This window comes from Capsicum annuum, chromosome 1 (genome assembly GCF_002878395.1).
Source record: "Capsicum annuum cultivar UCD-10X-F1 chromosome 1, UCD10Xv1.1, whole genome shotgun sequence".
NCBI classification, from domain to species: domain Eukaryota; kingdom Viridiplantae; phylum Streptophyta; class Magnoliopsida; order Solanales; family Solanaceae; genus Capsicum; species Capsicum annuum.
This window is the reverse complement of record NC_061111.1, coordinates 110,697,391-110,705,757: the sequence shown is the minus strand read 5'-3', so window position 1 is coordinate 110,705,757 and position 8,367 is coordinate 110,697,391.

Sequence of the window (8,367 nt, the reverse complement as noted above, 5' to 3'; positions counted from 1 at the left end):
TTGAAGGGTCCGCATAGATCCATATGAAGTATTTCAAAGGGTCTTGAAGTACTTACTTGCTTTTTCAGTTTGAAAGAAGATATGGTTTGTTTTTCTTTAACACATATATCACAGGCTTTATTGTCTGGAATTTGCAGCTTTGGTAGACCAAGGACTAGGTCCCTTGAAATCAACTTGTTTAACAATGAGGAAATCAGATGCCCTAATCTTCGGTACCATAGATTAGTATCTTCACCTTGTGTACTTAAACACATTAATTCTCAATCATTCACAGACTCCAGATCAGCTACGTATATGTTTTTGATTCTTTTGTCCTTAAGGATAATCTTTCCAGATTTCATGCTTGATATAATGCATCCATCATATGAGAATTTTACCTCATTTCCCTTGTCATGGATTTAGGGAACACTTAGAAAACTGTATTTCATCCCATTCACATAATACATATCTTCTATTGCATAATGAGGTGATTTGACAATTTTTCCAACACCTTGGATCTACTTCTTTTTTTCATTTCCAAAGTACACACCTCCCCCTTGAAGTGTCTTAAAGGTGAGAAAACAATCAGCCCTCCTAGTCATGTGTCTAGAATAACCACTTACATAAACCAGTTTTAATTGTCATTCCTCTTTTCTATCACATTGTCTTCTTTTTCTTTAGTAGTGGCCATTAGAGAGCTATAGAAACCGTAGATTATCCTCTTCACACCATGTTTCAGCATGAGACCATCTCTATTTTCCTTGTCTTTCTTAGATTTATTTGAGGAGACTTCCTGTGCAACCAACACCTTCTTTATTATACTGTTGACTGCATCTTTCCTTCTTGTTTTTTTAGGATTTTGATTATTCTTTTTGACAAGCTGACCAGCCCTTTTTATACCTCTAATAATCTTTGTTGCTAGAAATGCAACTTTGGTGTCTTTTTCACCTAGGTTAGATTCTAGAGCCTTTAGGATCAATAATATCTTCCCTTTAGCTTCTTTTCTTTCCACTCCTAGTTCAGTCATAGTAGTCATAATGACTAGAACACTCTAGGTATGAACTTTTAGTGTAAACCTCACTCTGATACCAATTGTTGAACCCTTGGGGGTTGCACTACACAATGAGGGACCAGGTCCCTCAGGATTAATTACAAGCAATAGAATTGTAGTGCAATTATGAGATGTTGAGAAATTTAAAGGCAATGTAGGAAGAGTAAAGAGACACTATTTTTACGTGGAAACCCAGAATGCAAAAAACCATGGCTTTCCCTCAGAAGCACCTCCAAATCCACTATTATCAACCTCCTGGTTATAGTAAGATTTTAGCCTACCTATGGGCTCCTTCCGCTTATAGCAAATCTACTACAAGCTCATCTTGGTAACTCTACCAAGGACTCTTTCTAATTATTATCTCTAATCAGCAACAATGCTTAGATAACTCAACCTAAGCAAGTCTCTCCACATAAGAAAACACTACTCTTATAGCATGAGTAGTCCACTCAAGAACTAATACAATTTAAGCACTCATATGGATAAGAACTTGAGTTGTATTGAAATGGATTTTCTTTCCTTACTTCACTCTTTAGAATTACAAAAACCAATTATTGAAGGGGCATCTCATTCCTTTTATAGCTGGGAGATGATTAGGGCTTGAAAGTTCATTGGACCAACTGCCCAAGTCATTACAAAATAGCACCTACAAGGTTGTTACACAATATGACAAAAATATGTAAAAGGTGTGTGCTAGTTGTACTGTACCTTGCACATCCAGGGACCTATTCCCTTGTAGTTTAGTAGCTCATCATCAAAACTACATATAGCATCTTCATCGGAGCAATCAGAAGAAGCAACCCTTGACCAATTTGAACTCCTGGAGTAGGATGAGTTTTGTCCACATTGTTCTCATACTTGACAGAAGTGTTTCTGTGGACATCAGATCTTCTTGGAGGCATGATTTGAAAGGCGAACAAATGGGAATTAGAGAGACTCAATACCTTAGCCTCTACAAGTCGAGTTAAATCAACAAGGATGGGAAACATTCCTAAATGTCTTGTAGTTTCTCCCTTATAAGTGTGGTGTACTACACACCCAAAAAGAGACTCTACTTGACATGAATTTGTGGACTCCTAATTAACCAAGCACCTAGTGCTCTAATACTAATCTAACATAACCTGAACCATGGCTTGGCTGTGTCAGGTATCTTATGTCCAACCAGGATAGGAGACCACTCCCAATACACAACCATTAACCTACTTACACCCCATGTCAGATATGTTCTGAATATATAATAAGATAAGAGGATATCAATTTAAATACATTATGATAAGTTTATAACCAAAACCAACCATCAACAACCAAACAAATAACCAATACCAATACCAATACTAATACCTATACTAATATGGATACCACCTATATCCGCAGCAGTCCGACAAAGCCTCTAATCAAAATAAAAGAATATCCAGTCGGGAAAGGCCCCCAACCATAGCTAAACCAAAACCAAATGAAATGGTAAGGACATAAAGAAATCTATAGCATGAAATGGGGCCTTCAAAAGTATGGAATCTTACTACTTTATCGGACTCCCAAGCTAATCTCGAATCCTAATCAAAGTGTAGGAGAGGTAAAAGTATAGCCAGTTCCTACATGATGTGGAGATATAGTGTCCAAAGATGATTATCGGGGTGAACGCTAGCATATAACTTAGCTATAAGGACAAAATAATGCCATCAATTCAAACCAAGTCAAACCAAAGCACATGTACACATCCATGCATATCCATGTATATACACACATAGATATATATTGTTGGGATAGGGAACGGGCTTAGCATAAACTTTAAGACTTTATCGTGAGTTTGTATAGCTTTACCATCTCTAATCCACCTATGGGCTATATGGGTCCAGTGTTACCCCCTGAATGATTCCCAGTACGTTTTAGCCATACGAACCAGAGATATCATATATAACTGTGGATTTCCTATACCTTCGCCCTCTATAATACATATATTTAATATACACTTGGAGGATTCCCTTGTACCCAACAAGTATATGGTCACCAAGAACAACCCTCATATTAATAAATATGAGTTTTCAGTATTGGTCATTTGGACTTACACCTTCACGGCTAGCTAAAAAAACACTCCCTTTATTGCCCAATTAAAACATTTAACACATAATCCAATCACCGATTTTAGAAGTCAAACATTAAGGTATTATTAAGTGATATTGTCATACTAACATAGCTTGCAAGCAATTTCATTATCCAACACTTAGAGGATTCTCATGTATCCTACAGACTCTATTGTTAAAAATCACTTAGGGGATTCCCTTGTACCCCATAAGGTTTCCATAATTATCCTTAACCAATTAACCATTTATGCTATGCATTAATTTTTAAGAAATAAATTATCAAACCAAGTAATAATGCATATATCAAAATCAAGTATCCAAGTGGATTAACATTGTACTAGTTTTCATACCAAACCAATTAATTTGGGGATTATCTTGTACCTCTATTTCAATCCACCATTCCCATGCACTCTAATGCATTTAACAACCATCAATTTAAGCATAATAATTTCTTAGATATCATGGAAAAGCATTTAAATAATTTATCTTAAAAACTCTCAACCCATAGTTTAAAACCCAACATCAATATCTTATGAACAATATCGTAAATCACATGCTTTTAAAAAATTAACAATGAGAAAAGAGTAACATGACTAAAATACCAAGAAACTTGAAAGAGATAACACCTTTAAAACCCTAGATGACTATTTTCTTTGAAACTCTAGCCTTAACTTGAATAGAGCATTTGAGAGAGAATTTTAGGAGTGTTTGATTGGGAATGATATGATAATGAAGTCCCAAGAAAGGATTTAAGTCGTGGGGTCCAAGTGGTTTAAGTGGAAAATGTCCGGAGTGTCTTCAACTTAAAAACTGAAAATGCACCGCCTTTGACTATGAGTTAACCATCAACTCGTTACCACACCTTATGACTCGTCACCACAAGTTGTAACCAAGACAGTAACTAAGACCCCATAAATTATCAAAACTATCACTTGACCAACCCATTCGTAATTAGACCTTATGACTCATAGGATCCAATCATAGTCAACACAGAATCCAAATTAGGGTATACACTGGACACCCTACGATTTCACCTAACGACTCATAATATTACCTTAAAACTCTTAGTGAGCCACTCATACTCAGAGCAGAGTTAAGATACCAACTTACTAATTTAGTTATGACTCATCCCAATGAGTCGTTAAGATACTTTATGACTCTGGGGGTCCAGTCGTAACCAAGACAGTAAGCTCAAGGCTCAAGAAATTCAAGGGCTAAAAATCTAGGGTGTTTCTATATCCTAAATAGGTGAAAGTAAAATCCTTCCTTAAAATTCTAGTAGCCACTTCTTCTAGTGCTATATCTCCCTCTGGTGCACTATGATGCATTATATAGCACTATTCTCTGTATTAATTTTTTGTCCAGATGTTGCTTCATATTCTCTAATTTATCAGCTACCAATTCCATAGTTCCTATTTTTGCCTTACAAAGAATAATCATATCATCTGTAAAAGCTAGATGATTAATTAATGAACTACCCCTTGGCAGGCTAAATTTCTTAAATTCTTTCTTTCTTAGTAATGTATTTTATGCTTTAGATAGTACTTCAGCTACTAATATAAATAGTGCAGGGGATAATGAATCCCCCTACTTGAAACGTCAAGATGAATTGAAGAAATCTTTACTGTCCATTCAATAAAATAGAATACCTATTGCTACTTAACAATCTGTATATCATATCAATAATTCTTTCACTAAATCTAGCTTTTCTTAGAACCTGCATAAGGAAATACCATTCCACTCTATCATATGCCTTCATCATATCTAACTTAATAACCAAATTATGAGGTTTGCCCCATTTTTAAATTTCTGTTATTTCCTCGACCAGCAGAATGTTCTCTGCAATGCTTCTTCTTTTCAAAAACCCTGCTTGCTACTTAGATATAATCCTTGGAAAAAATCCTTTCATTATTTTATGAAAGATCCTTGAGAATATTTTTTGAACAAAATTGCTTAAGGAGGTAGGCCTTAGATCAGAAAAATTCTGGACTATAGCCTTTTTAGTAAGCAGAGCCAAATTTTGTATGAGTTGCAAATCTAGGCAATTCTGCTCCACTAAAAAAATGCAGGACCATTTTGTGTATATCATCTCCTATAATATCCCAAGAATCTTGGTATAAGGTCCCATTCATCCCATTTGGTCCATAAGTATTTTTCTGTTCAGTCATCTATTACAGCATATACCTCCTCTTCACTAGACATTCTCTACATTTCTTCATTCTCCTCATCCCCTATAATAGTAGGTAGTTCCTCCAACAAATCAAAATAACTCTAACCAGGTTGTTTTTTAAATTGGTTTTTATAGAACAGCACTGTTGCATCTGCTATCTCATCTTGTTGTTAAAAACCACTCCCCTTTTGCACTTTGAATTCTAGAAATCTTCATCCTTTTCCTCCTCTCATTAACCACTGTATGAAAAATTTAGTATTCCTTTCCCCATACATAACCATTCCATGCCATCTTTTTGCTTCAAAAATTTCTCTTCTCTACGCAGGTACCTAGTTAATTTTTCCTGAGTTGCATGGAGATTTTGTCTATTTGCAGCTTATGGGTCATTTTCAATCTATATGTCTTGTACCATAATCACCTCCTACAAAGTTGCAATCTCCTTAAATATGTTACCAAATATTGTTCTACTCTACTGTGAAATAGGCTTCTTAACCCTTTTCATCTTATACTAATAGATTGAAAAAGGTTTCCTTCAAATTCAGCATGTCAGTCTTACATGACCACTTTATTAAAATAAATCTTTTTTCAGCCAGAAATTTAGGAATCTAAAATATTTAACCACTTTTTTTATTTCATTCCTGAATGCAATAAGCATTGGTGTATGATCAGAACCACTTCTTAAAAGGTGTTCAACTTCAATTATTGGGAATATTAATTGCATCAGTGGGTTGGCCATAACTCTATCCAATTTTTTGAAAATATAATCTTCATTAGTTTTGTCATTTCACTATGTAAACTTATTGTCTTTAAGTCCCAGATTTGAAAAATTACATACATTAATACAATGATTGAAATCATTTACTTCATCTTCTGTTACAGGAAGAACCCCTAATTTTTCTTCTTCATTGGTAGTCACATTAAAGACATCTCCCACTATCCAAGGCTTTTGATGATCTATGAATTTATGCAATTGTTCCCACATTTTCATTCTTTCTCCTTGGGTGCATTTAGCATATACAATTGTTATCACAACATCCACTTCATTGTTTTGATCATAAACTCTCAAAGTAAGATATTGTTTTTCATCTCTTAGAACTTCTACATCCATAGATTTATCCATAAAGGCCTAGATTTTACCATTCATATTTATAAAAGCATGTTTGAGCTGTAATATTCTTTTGTACGCCTCCAACTCCTGGATATTTTGAAATGGTTTCATCAGCCCAACAAAATAAAATTTGTATCTTTTTTACAAATTAATATGTCTTGTGAATGCTTTTTGTGTATTAACAGATCTAATGCTCCAAATTAGAGCATTTGTGTCAACTTATTACCTTTATTACTAGCACTCCTTGTTTTTCTTGAATGTGCCTATTTAGCCAAATATTTAGCTACTCCTTTCTTTTTTCTTTTGGAGTGACTCTCTTTGAGTTTATCAACATGCATAGGATATAGGTCACCTTCCCTAGCCACTTTGCTGATATTACTCTCCATATCAGTCAAGTCATGACTTTACTTTTCTAGAGAGATCTTATTATCAGTTATTAAATGTATTGCTATTGGTAATACCTCAGTATTATCCACCTTAGACACCACAAGTGTATTTAGTTGCTCTGTTATATTCTCCAGCTATGCATGTTGTATTACATTCTTTTCTATGTTGTCCTCTTAATTCGCATTCTCTGAAACCTGGGAACCATCCTGGTTGTATGCATCTTTAATATTCTCCACCAATTCCTTATCAACCTTATGGAATTTAATAATTCCCAGCACTTTCCTTTTAAGAACTTTCTTTTTAAGCACTACCCTCTTTTGGATTTCCCTTGACTGCATCATATTAAAATTGTACTATTTTGCAAAAATCTGGGTTCACCCATTCTTTAGTGCTCTCTTTTATATTATTGTCCACCTGCTTGCCTTTCTCTACATATTTGTCTTTCTCTTTTGAACTATTCTCCACTTGCTTTCCTTTCTCTACATTGTTGTCTTTCTTTTTATTTTGTAAAGCTTCAAATGAATTATTATCTGTTTATTTAATTTCTCCTTGAATATGACCATATTAATCCTTTTTATATTTGTTACTTCTCCTTGTCATCCATTCTTGTTTATGTCTATTGGTACCAGTCTTTTTCCATCAATGCATTAGTGTTAGTTGCTCATTTCCTTTATCTTCTCTAATATTCTCTGCTATAATTTCTTTTGGACTTTCCTCTCTTTCCTTATCAAGTAATTCTGGATGTACATTCCAGTAATTCTCCTCATTATGCCCTTGTAAACAATATTCTCTACAATATTTTAACATATAATTATATTGGATTTGTATCCACTTAGACTTGATTTCCCCTGTAACGTTATATTCTTTATTGATTTTTACCCTTTCTAAAAGCTTTGCCACCAAATCCATTTCAATCTTCACCTTAGAACAACTACGTCTAGTTTGATTTTTTATTGCCATGTCCACTGTAAGTGGCTTTCCTACAGCTGATGAGATAGAAAATATTGCATTCTTAGCAAAAAGATTTGGTGGGAGATATGGTAATAATATCCAAGCAATCCAATGGTTGTTTCAACGTCAGGTTCGAACCATGGATCCCACTTAAGGGTTTCATTTGCCAATACATGTTTTTAGTTTTAACATAAAAAGTTGTTGTTGATAACATATGAACATAATCTTCTAATGTGGACAATATCAGCTAAATATATTCTTAGATCCAATACTCCTACTATACATGCACTCTTGATTCCATATTGACTAGGTATAACTCATCTTAGCTCATCAATGTTTGATTTTTCATACAAGAACTTCCCTACTATTACATATTAAAGATTTTATTATATGATCAATTCACTTATATCAGATTTTTTTCATGTGATAGTGGGTTCTCCTTGTATCATAATAACAGGCTTAGGAGGAACAGTAGGCGTATGTTAAACTTTAGGCTTAAGAAATTCTGACTATTAAATGGTAGGTGAGGGAATTGTTGTAGTTTTGTTAATTTATGCTTTTTTTGTTAAAGGTGGAAATTCCTTTGGTGGGATAGCCCTATCGACGAAGGTACCAACCACGATCACCGGCGACAGTTATT